Genomic DNA, 13,915 nt, shown 5'->3' on the forward strand with positions numbered 1-13,915 from the left:
CTATACATGGCATCACATCTCTGTCTGTAGGCTATATACATAGGCAGTGGGTGAACGAATTGCAGGGTAAGGGTACATCAAATCAAATTAAGTAAATAAATAACATTTAAAATACAAATACATTGGGGGGCCTGGGTAGCTCAGCGAGTATTGACGCTGACTACCACCCCTGGAGTCATGAGTTCGATTCCAGGGCATACTGAGTGACTCCAGCCAGGTCTCCTAAGCAACCAAATCGGCCCGGTTGCTAGGGAGGTAGAGTCACATAGGGTAACCTCCTCGTGGTCGTGATTAGGGGTTCTCGCTCTCAATGGGGCGCGTGGTAAATTGTGCGTGGATCACGGAGATTAGCATGAGCTTTCACATGCTGTGAGTCTCCGCGGTGTCATGCACAGTGAGCCACATGATAAGATGTGCGGATTGACTGTCTCAGGAGCCACCCGGATTGAGGTGAGTAACTGTGCCACCACGAGGACCTATTAAGTAGTGGGAATTGGACATTCCAAATTGGGAGAAAAGGGGAGAAAAAAAATAAAATAAAAAATAATACAAATAAATTTTTCCCATCTGAATCCATACATTAATTTCAAGATTTTCAAATTGCAAGTACTGCCTACATGTGGTCGAGGGGAAGTGTGCTACTGTAGGGTCTGGTGATTATGTGTTGGGCTTCTGAGTCTAGAGCGGGTCATCAATGTGTTTGTGCTCATTTACAAGGAATATAGGTGAGACTACTAGGTGCATAAGCTGTGCTTTTAGAATTCACATCAATTGAATACATACAGATCTATTATGCATTACACACTCCACACAGCATGTAACAGCCAAGAGCCAGAGTAAGATCCTTTCCGTTTTGTTGTATTACCATACCTGACCAGTAGAGGACAGCATATGTCAACATTTCCCCTGTTGCTAGAGAAGGAGGTAGCTACTCAACTTAAGGCTATCATCAATATACTATTTAGCTAAAACAAAGAAAATAGTTAATAAAGTGTTAAAAGTAAAGTTAGCTTTGAAATAAGTTAAAGAGATAATTCACCCAAAAATAAAATGATCTTATTTACTCACCCTCATGACATCCCAGATGTGTATGACTTTCTTTCTTCTGCAGAACATAAAGAGTTTTAGAAAAATATCTCAGCTGTGTAGGTCCATACAATGCAAGTGAATGGTGGCCAGAATTTTAAAGCTAAAAAAAACACGTAAAGGCAGCATAAAAGTAATCCATACGACTTCGGTGGTTTATTCCATGTCTTCTGAAGCGATCTAAGTGTGGGTAAGAAACAGATCAATATTTAAGTTCTTTTTTACTATAAATTCTCCTTCCTGCCCAGTGGCGATATGCGCGAATAATGCAAATTGCCAAAAAGAAAAGAAGAAAGTGAAAGTGGAGATTTATAATAAAAAATTACTTAAATATTGATCTGTTTCTTACCCACACTTAGATCGCTTCAGAAGACATGGAATAAACCACCGAAGTCGTATGGATTACTTTTATGTAATTCGTGGTGGCACAGTTACTCACCTCAATCCGGGTGGCTCCTGAGACAGTCAATCCGCACATCTTATCATGTGGCTCACTGTGCATGACACCGCGGAGACTCACAGCATGTGAAAGCTCATGCTAATCTCCGTGATCCACGCACAATTTACCACGCGCCCCATTGAGAGCGAGAACCCCTAATCACGACCACGAGGAGGTTACCCTATGTGACTCTACCTCCCTAGCAACCGGGCCGATTTGGTTGCTTAGGAGACCTGGCTGGAGTCACTCAGTATGCCCTGGAATCGAACTCATGACTCCAGGGGTGGTAGTCAGCGTCAATACTCGCTGAGCTACCCAGGCCCCCCAATGTATTTGTATTTTAAATGTTATTTATTTACTTAATTTGATTTGATGTACCCTTACCCTGCAATTCGTTCACCCACTGCCTATGTATATAGCCTACAGACAGAGATGTGATGCCATGTATAGTATTCAATGATATGCTTAGAACATGAATACATGAGGCAGTGAAAATGCATGTTAGATCCAGTGTTCATAAGACCTCTCTCTCCATCAGACGATATCCATATATCAGAGTTCTGTCTGATATCCAAAACCATTCAACATCAACAGCTTGCTATGTTAACTCACTCTCCTACCAGCCCAAGAGTCAGAAGAGTCACCAGGAATATAGCAGAAAGCAGGAGACGAATTGATGGTAAAAATGAGCAGTTTATTGAATAATCTTCATTTCGTCTTTCTCAATGCTCGGTTTGACTTCGTCTGACTAGCACAAATTCAACAAGTGTTACTATACCATGCAAAGTCAATGGACAATTACTTCTTCACAACATCATCCCATGACATTGAAGGCCTTGAAATTTAAACTCTTTATCTCTAACAATATAGCACACAACATAAAATTAAACAATTTGACAAATAACAATATGAAAAATTAGTAAAAAAAAAATAAAAAAAAAAATATATATATATATATATATATATATATACTGTATATATATATATATATATATATATATATATATATATATATATATATATATATATATATATATATATATAAATGTTATATGTTTGAATAATAGAATAAAAAAATTAAAAAAAAGACATGAATTAAGACTGTTTGTATGTATGTATGTATGTTCAGTCTGTTTGCTCTCTTTAAGTAACACACACACAAGCGCACACACGCGCGTGTGTTGCCTTTGAAAAATGAAAATAGAACTTTAGAAAAGAAAGAAAACATATCATTTTCTGAAGATATGGATTTAACCACTGGAGTTGTATGGATTAATTTGATGCTGGCTTTATGTGCTTTTTGGAGCTTCAAATTTCTGGCCACCATTCACTTGCATTTTATGGACCACCGGAGCTGAAATATTTTTCTAAAAATCTTAATTTGTGTTTTGCAGAAGAAAAGAGAGTCATAAAAATATGGAATGGCATGATGGCAAGTAAATGATGAGAGAATTTTAATATTTGGGTGAACTAACCCTTTAAACTATGTATGTGTGTGTGTTTGAAATGTACATATATATGCAGGAGCATGCTTATGGATGTGAAGTGGTATAGCCCCTCCCTTTCCAGTATTCTCAGCCCCTTGTTGTTAGCGGGCCAGCTGGTTGGGAGAGCAGCCCCCAAAACCTCTCAGAGAAGTCAAAGCCCTTGGTTCAAATAAGCCAAAAAGCATCAAACTTTTACAAAAGAAACGTGGGACAAACCGCAACTATGCTAAACTCTTCAGAGGCTCAAGACTTTGTTTCACCCTTCTTTCTCTGGCACTCTTTCTTTTTCTTACGTTCTTTCACCCCCGTTTTTGAAATTCCCTGTCTTGATTCATTTATTCATTCCCTGTCTTATCATCCTTGTCCTTAAAGTGTACGTCATTCATTTGATAATTTCCTGAGTGACGCTGGTGATGTGTCTGTGCTTCATCATCAGAGATGAGTAACAGCTCTGCATTTGGAGGCAAATGAAAGCCATACTGGGAGAAAAGTGAGCTTTTGTGTGGCAGAGAGAGATTGAGAGGGCTAATAGGGGAGGTCACCAACCCTGCCAGTCACGATTAGGAGCTTTTAGCTGAGTTAACACGCTGGTACAAGGGCCTTTTTGTCCATAGATCTCTCTGCCCCCATGCCAAGGATGAAAATCAGCTCTCTCACCATCCACAAGAGAGTGGAAGAGAGTTTTTGCTCTCACCCTGGGCATTTTCTTTTATTGTTTTTTTTTTCTTCTTCTTCTTCTTCTTTGCTTAAACTCTCCACCTTTTCTCACCTCATTTGGTTCTGAGTGCACAATCATAACGGCCATGAATGTAAATTAATTTAATTGTGGATCTTTCTCAGCTCCCAGGAAAGACCAATGCGTTCGAACTTAAGATACATTGTACTGTGGCCCCTGGCCCAGACTGCATCCTTTTGGCTGATATTTTGTTCCAGATTCTCATAAAAGTCATTGAGATAGCAGTTTTGGGCAGCTATTAAATTTTGGTCAATTGAAATTACATCATGTTGTCGCATATGACTCAGGATGTTGCAGTTTTAATGCTTCCATGTGATTTAAGTGAAGATGCACTGCGTGCACTCATAAATATGAAAATGAACCAGGAAAATGTGTTCACAGTATGTTTACTCCTTTAGAGCCCTTTGGAAATTCATCATAAAATTAAAACAATAGTTCACCCAAAAATTAATATTCTGACACTAACCTGTATGCTGTAAGTTCAATGGGATCAAGTCAAAGATGGCACTGTTAGAGGTATCTTTAATGTTTAGTGATCAATGACATTTGATCACGAGACACACAGGAACCAAAGACATTTGACATGTCACTGATGTCCAACCTGTGCATAGGTGTAAAGAGATTATGTTTTATACACCTGTTTCTGCAGGCATTTGTTAAACAAGCTTTAATATCATGTAATGTGGAAACAAACTCATTTATCGATATTACTTAATAAAGTGAATGTTTATCACTTTGTATATCTCCCTTAGTGTCGACATGTTTGTGTGACATCATGCCCCTGCATTTCGGCGAAATCAGAGTTGAGAATTTCTGCACGAGTCAACAAGTTGTAATTCTGACTTAAAGATGCATTCGATTGCACTTTTCCTATTAGGAAGTTGTAAAATCCACCTTTCTGAGTTGAATGGAACGCAGCACTACTTTTTAAAACTTGATCGAAACTGAATGCTCCAGCAGCCTAATTTACACTTGCTATTTTTTTTTTTTCCGCTTTCAAATTATGTACATCACTTAAAGCATGATTGCGTCACTCAAGGCCAGCTAGAAGGCCTCGACCGGGACATATCCTAAAGACCACACCCACCAAGAACAAATCAATCAATCTGATTGGCTGATGAATCTGACAATCTGACATTAGATGCACATTCATTTGCACTGTTGAGGGATTCTGTGGAAATTCTGAAGGCCTAATGGGGTGGAGCTCAGACTCAAGCGCTGCTTCGGGATGCGATTTGTGAAACAGCCTTCACACTTTGCTTGTAAGCATCAAGGAATAAATTCTGACTGGGTAAACTTTTAGTTTTTCTCTCTTTGTTTGTAGATTAATTAAGAGTGGAAAGCGATTCAAAATACATAGGCAAAAAGGTGACTGAGAATGAAAGGATGAAAAATATTTATTTATTTGGCATGTTAGGCCAGCAGAGAAGGCTTTGCTGAATTCACCACTGATAGAAATACACAAGGCAAATAATATATATATACATGTATCTACAAATACAAATCTGTTATATATAGATAGTGTAAGGGAATGTAATAGCAGAAGAGGTAGGATATGTTGGATAAATATAAATAGACTAAGCTGCGTATTGCACAAAATTATTGCTCAGTGAGGCAGTTTTAACTGTTCATGAGATGGATAGCCTAAGGGAAAAAACTGTTCTTGTACTCAGTGCTCTGTAGCGCCGGCCAGAAGGCAACAGTTCAAAGAGGTAGTGGGCTGGGTGAGTAGGGTCCAACCCTTTTACTCAATCTGGCAGTGTACAGTTCTTGAAGGGAGGGCAGGAGGCAACCAATAATCCGCTCAGCAGTCCGAACTGTCCTTTGTAGTCTTCTGATGTCCAATTTCATAGCTGAACCAAACCAGACAGTCATTGAAGTGCAGAGGACAGACTCAATGACTGCTGAGTAGAACTGTATCAGCAAAGCCTGTGGGTTGAACTTCCACAACTGGCGAAGGAAGTACAACCTCTGCTGGGCCTATTTCACAATGGAGTCAATGTGGGTCTCCCACTTCAGGTCCTGTGAGATAGTAGAGCCCAGGAACCTGAATGACTCCACTGCTGCCACAGTGCTGTTCAGAATGGTGAGCGGGTCAATGTTGGGGTGTTCCTCCTGAAGTCCACTCTCATCTCCACTGTTTTAAGCATGTTCAGCCCCAGGTTGTTTTGACTGCACCAGAAAGCCAGTTGTTCAACCTCCTTTCTGTATGCAGACTCATCGTCATCCTGGATGAGGCCGATGACAGTAGTGTCGTCTGCAAACTTCAGGAGCTTGACAGAGGTGTCCTTGGCAGTGCAGTCATTTGTGTACAGGAGAAGAGTAGTGAGGAAAGCACACATCCCTGGGGGCACCAGTGCTGATCGTACAGGTTCTGGAAGTGAATTTCCCCAGTCTCACTAACTGCTGCCTATCTGTCTGAAAGCTGGTGATCCAATGACAGATAGAGGTGGAAACAGAGAGTTTGTTCTTCACAGACCTTAAGTGCAGGTTGAGTAGCAGGAGGGGAAGGAGGGTGGTTGCAGGAGGTGTTGATGTTTGTGTTAGTGAGGTGATGGTCAGAGTGGGTGTGGGGTGTGAGACTGGGCTTTTCAAATCTACACTAAAACACATTCAGGTCGTCATCCATTTGTTGAATCCCTAAAGGATGGGGGATGGTTTCTCGTAGTTAGTAATTTCTTTCAGGTCTCTCCACACTGACCCCATTTACATGCACTTAAGAAAACTGTTTATGTCAGGGTTTTTGCAGAAAGCAGCGTTCTGAAACGCCATGTAAACGAGAATAATAATTATAATTTAATAATAATTAATTAATTTTAATTATATAATTTATATAATAATTGAATGCGGGTTTCCTTACGCCACCTAAGGGATTAAGAGAAAGCGGTTTAACACACCTAGGTTTCTCCCAGAGAATGCGGCTTATCTGGCCATGTAAACACATAAGTGGCATTCTCACAGGTTTTTGAAGAGTGCGCATGTGCGTGTACAGATCGGGGTAACACGTCATCAGATGGAGCCGAATAAGAAGTAAACAAAGCAGAAAGACTTCAATATTTCTGGGAGTACAGTAGGAAAAGCACTTACACAATAAATTATAATCATTTATAAACACCAGTGTAAATTATCGACTGTCCCTTACCTCCGTGTATATGCGCTTGTACATTGGGGGAATACCGGTGTTTTACGTAATAGAGAAAACCCCACTATTGTTGCGCAATTACGCTGCAGGTCGCAACAGAATGTTAAGGAAACAAACACAGCAACAACTGTGGAATATACTGTATGTAAATAATGCAAAGGAACAGAGAGTAAAATAGCAAAGTCTTTCTCAGATGCCATGAATGTTATTTACACAAGCGTCAAGGGGATATTACGTTGCTATGGAGAATGCTGCTTTCTCACCAAGCCGCATGTATACACAAGTTAAGAGTACACCGCTTATACAGTACATGCAAACAGGAATGCAGCTTTCTCTCAATAAGCCGTGTTCTCGGAATAAAATGCTTCCTGTTGTCCATGTATACACACTCACTGATGCAGGGTCGTTAGCTGAAAACGTGTTTTTCAGTTACTCAGAGTAGCTTCTTTTAGCCACTCTAATCTCTTTTGTCAGTGTGTTTCTGGCCTGATTGTACAAGATTTTATCCCCACTTCTGTAAGCATCCTCCTTGGCCTGACAAAGCTGCCTGAGTTTTGCTGTAAACCATGGTTTGTCATTGTTGAACATTAAAAAAGGCCTAGTAGGAATGCACATATCCTCACAGAAACTGATATATGATGTTACAGTATCTGTGAGCTCATCCAGATTGGTGTCTGCAGCTTCAAAAACACTCCATTCAGTGCAGTCAAAGCAGGGTTGTAGTTCCAGCTCTGCTTCATTGGTCCATCTCTTTACAGTCCTTACTACAGGTTTAGCTGATTTTAGTTTCTGCCTGTAGGTCGGAAGAAGATTAACCAGATAGTGATCAGAGAGTCCCAAAGCTGCTCTAGAGAAAGAGCGATATGAGTCCTTTAATGTTGTATAGTAGTGATCCAGTATATTTCTGTCTCTTTTGGGCATGTAATGTGCTGTCTGTGTTTTAGCAGTTCACGGGTGAGGTTGGCTTTATTAAAATTGCTGAGAATAATAATAAGTGAGTCTGGGTATTGTTGTTCTGTGTCTGCGATCTGATCAACCAGCTGTTGCAGCGCTGCGCTCACACACGCTTGTGGAGGAATGTAAAAACTCACCAGAATAAACAAGGAAAACTCCTGTGGCGAGTAGAAAGGCTTACAGTTGATTAAGAGCACTTCCAAATTTGGACAGCACATCTTCTTTAACATTGTTACATCTGTACACCAACTATCATTGATGTAAATGCATGTTCCTCCGTCTCTCGTTTTCCTCGTTAACTCCGTAATACGATCCACTCTGAACAGCTGGAAGCCCGGCAGATGTAACGCGCTGTCTGGAATGGCTTCACTCAGCCAGGTTTATGTGAAGCACAAACCTAGTTTAAAAAATCCTTGTTTTTACGGGTGAGGAGATGTAGTTCATCCGTTTTGTTAGGGAGAGAGCGGAGATTCGCTAGATGAATACTCAGCAGCGCTGTTCGAAATCCGTGCTGGTCAAGCGTCCCTCACTTGCGTCTCATAGCACGCTTGAACAACACAGCTGCACCTCTGACTAAAATGTCCAGCAAAATGTCTGAATAGTCAAAAACCAGGAAAAGATTGTCTTGTACGTGCTGCCGAATGTTCAGCAGTTCGTCCCTGGTAAAACTGATTGGAAAAAAAATTACTAAACACAGGACAAACAAACAAAAAGAGCAAAAGAATTGGAGAGCTCCACACCAAGGCTGCCATCCGTGGTGCCATCTTGTATGAATAAATCAATGTCTTCAGAAGCGATATGATAGGTGTGGGTGAGAAACCGATCAATATTTAAGTCCTTCTTTACTATAAATTCTCCTCCCTGCTCAGTCAATCTCCACTGTGGGTGTTTTTTATGTCCTAAATTGTGCATCCTCGTGTCCGCGCTTCCTGGATGCTTGAGCTTGGAAACACCAGAGGATCCTACGCGGAAGACTTTTGTGTCGAAGCACCTGACACGCATCATTTTTCCTCCCCCTTCACATCTGATGCAGCAGTTTTAATTCACGTTTCACCTTTGCGGTTTAAATAAGCCATAATTGTCATATACTTCAACAGTGCATCTTGAATTATTAGATTTTATTACAAAAACATCAATTAATCAAGTTTCAACAACATAACATCAAGCGCGCCGATGTAATGCAGCTGCGCAGAGACAGTGCTTTGAAGCGACGTGTGAGTGAGCAGGATATTATATTTTACAAATCCGTCTTGCTTCGATTCCTCCTTCCTCGTTTCCTTTCCTTCCACCCTTTCCTCATTTCCTAAGAGGGTGGAACTAGGAAACGAGGAAAGGAAGCAAGGAAAGGAAACGAGGATGAACAATTTTAGAAATGAGAAGCATCCATTAACTTTCACATTCTTCTTGTGTTTTTATTGATTCACATTCTTCAAGCATATCACTCCCTAATGGGCAGGGAGAAGAATTTCTAGCAAAAAAGGACTTAAATACTGATCTGTTTCTCACCCACACCTATCATATTACTTCTGAAGATATGGATTAAAACACTGGAGCCTTTATGTGATTTTTGGAGCGTCAAAATTTTAGCAGCCATTCACTTGTATTGAATGGACCTACAGAGCTGATATATTCTTCTAAAAATTCTTATTTGTGTTCTGCAGATGAAAGAAAGTTATACACATCTAGGATGGCATGAAGGTGAGTAAATGATGAGAGAATTTTCATTTTTGGTTGAACTATTCCTTTAAATCTCCCCTCAATTGCAAATTTAGAGACAAGGGTTGAACCAGCATGTGCTGTGTTCCTTCATTCATAATATTTCAGTAAATCAGCTGTCAGCAATGGAAAGCTGGAAAACCCTGACCAGCACAGTCTGTGTTAATGTCTTCCTGAAGTTCTTGCAGGGCGGAGGTGCAGGTGAGAGTTAACATTGAAAATGGTATAGCAGAGGCATCTGAAGGTGTTTATGCACTACAATGCTTATTTATTTATTTTTTTAGTCAGTACAAACCATTAATTCTCACCCCTCAGGTACGTCAGGTTTTGTAAGTAACCTCCGCAGTTTCCTGTGGACATATTTCCAACAATACATCAGTCGTGTGGTGCAGGTCCGTCTTTTTGCTCACCTGCATAACCTCTCGCTGCGCTGGCACCTGGGTCGCTGCACCGGAGATGTGCTGCGCAGCATTGACTGTGGGACCTCCTCGATCAACAACTTGTTAAGGTACACTTCCTCTCATCGCTCATCTTCTTAGTGTTTAAAGTTCCCATTGTAGTCAAAATTGGAGTTTTGTGTATTTAAGTCCATGTCTGTTAGCTTTCAGGTAATCTATATGCTAGTGAACTCCTAAAAGACTAAACTAACTTTTTGCAAATATACACATTTAAAATGTACTGTGTTTCACTTTCAAGAAAATAGACCAAAATATTAATGACTCATCCTGGACTATAAATATATTTGTCCAATCAAATGTTCTCTAGAATAAGAATGGCCCTCCCCTGAATACCTATAACCGAATAGCAATAGCAAGTGGCAAATCATAATTCATGACTGTGGTGTAAACTAAAGACAACTGGCTATTTAAATAGAAGGGATGAGCCCTTCAAATGTCCCAGCCCCACTTCAAGTTTCAATAGGAAATACGTCAAAGTTTTGTTTTAATTGTCAAGTTTAATTCTTTTAAACTTAACCAGTCAGAGGCCTCAACACTTTTGCCATGATTTCAATTTTAATGCATTCTTCACGGCTGCTTAAAGGGACAGTTTAAATTTTTGGGTGAACTGTCATTTACACATCCTCAGGTTGTTCCAAACCCGTAATCTTTCATGGAACAGAGAAGGAGATGTTAAAACGAATGTTGGCCTCCGTCACATTCTCTTTCATTGCAGCTTTATTCCAGGCAATAAAATGTAAGACTGACAATCCCTAACACTGCCTAACATCTTTCGTGTTTTACAGAAGAAAAGTAATATGGGTTTGGAACAACATGAAATAATGACACCATTTTCATTTTGGAGTGCCTATCTTCTCAAGTCTGGGTGTCTCCTCTGTCCTGTGATAACTACCCAGAAAGCCCTCTCCAACATCCAAATTGCCCTCTTTTGTAGGTCAAGGATGATGTGAATACAGGAGACCTGTTGTTCACAGAGGGGAGAATTGATTTCAAGAATGTGTGCTTTAGTTACACTGCTGAGTAAGTCTCTCTAATTTCAATGAAGGCAGATGGTCAGTATGTTACTGATAATATCCAGTGTCCAGTTTCTCATAGGGATGTCAAAAGTGTGTCAGTTACCAAAAAAAAAAAAAAATAATGATATCAGTCTTCTACAGTATCCGTAGTTCTGAATACCAATGCAGTTTGGTACCTTTGTGTGGTCCGATGCATTTCAGTGCTCACGTGTGTAGGTGCACACATCCTCTGTGAACAGCACTCACACCTTTGTTAATGCATAATTATTTCAGGACCTTAATGAATAATTTATTTTTAAAAAATGTAAGGCTACATGCCATTGTTTTAATTTGATTATATATATATATATATATATATATATATATATATATATATATATATATATATATATACACAGGGTTGGGGAGTAACGGAATACATGTAACGGGATTACGTATTTAAAATACAAAATATAAGTAACTGTATTCCACTACAGTTACAGTTTAAATCATTGGTAATTAGAATACAGTTACATTCAGAAAGTATTTTGATTACTGAAGAGATTACTTTGCATTTTATTGTCATTTGTTTCATTTAATATTTAGTCCTTTCAGATTGAAAACATTTATACATATAAATGATGCGATCCAAAGTGCATTTGAACAGCAGTGAAACACTTTCTTATGATGTGTTACATTCATACGAGCAGACAGAGAAGTAAGTTTGAAGTAAGTTTGGAGCACAAGAAATAGAAATAAACCTTGTGTAAATTGTCAGCTTTACGCTAAGCTAAAATGCTATTTCTAGCCATTTTACATGCACGTTACCAGGCACAATCATATGTTTTTATCAATAAAATTCACGTTGGATGATAATTTCTTTTTTTCTAGTAAGACCTTTGATATTAGGGCAAAAATCATATTCTTGATAATAATTTTTGTATTGTTTTCTTGTAAAAATATCTAAAAATCCTTAAAACAAGATCAATTTGATTGATCTTCTTTTAGAAACAACACTGCATAAGATATTTAGGTTTTTCAGAGAATGTATTTTTAACATGTGTATTTTGTCTTACTGTACTGGCAGAGTTTTTATAGTCTAAACAAGTGAAAAAATCTACCAGTGCTGAAAAAATAATCCAAAGTATTTACAATACGTTACTGACCTTGAGTAATCTAACAGAATACGTTACAAGTTACATTTTACAGCATGTATTCTGTAATCTGTAGTGGAATACATTTCAAAAGTAACCCTCCTAACCCTGTATATAATATATATTCTGCCATAGGTAATCACAGCAGCACTGATTTAGGGCCATATAGCACGATTGTGAGTGTGATATTGCTTATATACAACAGTTCAATGAACAAGTAAATTTTAAAAAATTAGGAAAAACTGAGTACAGCCAAATTATGTGTCCAAGCTTCCATTAGTAATTAAAAAACTTCACTTCAGAAATAGTATCACGGCTTGTGCTGTTTCTAACAAGTTATTGGATAAACAAGGATGGATGGATGGATGTGTGTGTGTGTGTGTACGTGTGTGTGTGTGTGAGAGAGAGAGAGAGAGAGAGAGAGAGAGAGAGAGAGAGAGAGACGGAGCGTGTGCGATCACCTGTTGTCACTCCCAAGCTGTCAGCTTTCTGAAGATCAGCTTTCTCAGTGGAAAAGTAGCGGTCCAAGCGGGGGTAATTCTACCTATTTCGTGGTAGCCGGTGCGCAAGAGTCGATCACTATAGAAACCGCAATGTCCTCCATTTTAAACAGTGTGTCCACTCCAATGTGGAAAGTCCGATAAGAGGTAAGCGTCTTCAGTTTGTGTAATTAATCAGTCTGTTGTGTCTCTCAGCTGTGATGAGCCGTAATGCTGAAGTTGTTCGTTTAAAGCCGTTTAAAGCTACTTCCTAGCTTTAGTAGAGTAGTAATACAAGCGATCATATAGTGCTGTATGTAAACACTGGCTGACGCGGATTCACTTCATGTCACCTAACTGGCTCATATTACACATAAAAATGATCTTTTGCCACCACCTGCTGGCTAACATATGTAATGTAAAAAAAAAATACATGTAAAAAAAAAAAAAAAGACAAATCGTAGCTCTTAACACATCTGCACTGCTCTTACACTTTAGTTTAGAATGGCACGAACATTAGCTGAGTGATACACACACAGTGAAGCGTCCGAGTGCTGATGTTGTCAGACCATCAGTGCTCATGGAATGTCTCTCGTCCAATCAGATTTGAGGACCGGAACTAACTGTTTTGTGTGTATATATATATATATATATATATATATATATATATATATATATATATATATATATATTCCAGCTGTGGAATTGGTCCGACCAATGGCATGAGTTTGGGGCTGGACTATCTGTTTGGTGAACTTGTTTGGAAGCAATCAATTTGTAGTTCAGTTTAGAATACAGTTGTGCAGTTGTTGAAGTTGTGCAGAATGTAGATTCTCCTAGAATCTTATCATGTGTGTAGTGGAGGTTACATGATCTGGGGTTACAACTTACATTACTGGTGTAATTACACTGTAGTTAATGATGTGAGAGAGACCTAAATAATGAATAAGGGACTTTAAGTTGTTTTTTTCTCAGTGTCCTGAGGGAGAGTGTGCCCTCTTCTCCAGTAAGATACACAGTTGCTTTACCAGTGCTGCCAACTTAGTGACTTTGTCGCTAGATTTAGTGACTTTTCAGACCTCTTTAGAGACTTTTATTCAAAAAAGCACCTAGCAACAAATCTAGCGACTTTTTGGACAACACTTAGCTACCTTCCGTAGAAGAAAGTCACCAGTACTGCCCCACGAGCGCGTGGTCTTGCTTTCCTGCCCAGACTCGGAGGCACACCTCTCTCTACGTCTACTCTGTTCAGTAAGACTGACAGAGAGA

General features: G+C 39.3%; 1 pseudogene; it reads left to right on the forward strand.

The window, feature by feature from the left end:
* Positions 1–617: 617 nt before the first annotated feature.
* LOC127447737 (ATP-binding cassette sub-family B member 6-like) overlaps positions 618–13,915 on the forward strand; it is a 63,973-nt pseudogene continuing 50,675 nt past the window's right edge.

This window comes from Myxocyprinus asiaticus, chromosome 11 (assembly GCF_019703515.2).
Source record: "Myxocyprinus asiaticus isolate MX2 ecotype Aquarium Trade chromosome 11, UBuf_Myxa_2, whole genome shotgun sequence".
Classification (NCBI taxonomy): Eukaryota; Metazoa; Chordata; class Actinopteri; order Cypriniformes; family Catostomidae; genus Myxocyprinus; species Myxocyprinus asiaticus.